The following is a 446-nucleotide window of genomic DNA, read 5'->3' as shown; positions in this document are numbered from 1 at the left end:
ATATATATATATATATATATATATATACCAATTGAAAATGGAGGGGAATAGGTGGTATTCATCAACTTGCAGACATTGTATTGTGTCAATTTACTTGTCTATTTGTTTACTAAAAGGACAATATTAATAATATACAAACACCTGTGACATATTATGTCATATCATTAATTTAAAAAATTACATATAGTGACAGAGAATGGGATAATGTCTTATAAAGTTCATAAGGTCAAATTACAAATATACAAATATAAAAAATATAAAAACCGTAAAAACCCACATATATATGCATAATTTAACATATACATAGATATACATAAATAAACATAAATACATAAATACATATATGTACATTTAAATGTACATACACAAATGTCCATACATGCACACAAATGAATCAATTATTATAGATATTATACATGAAGAGGACACACACACACACACACACA

Source organism: Octopus bimaculoides, chromosome 6 (genome assembly GCF_001194135.2).
Source record: "Octopus bimaculoides isolate UCB-OBI-ISO-001 chromosome 6, ASM119413v2, whole genome shotgun sequence".
NCBI classification, from domain to species: Eukaryota; Metazoa; Mollusca; class Cephalopoda; order Octopoda; family Octopodidae; genus Octopus; species Octopus bimaculoides.
This window is presented reverse-complemented; position numbering follows the sequence as displayed.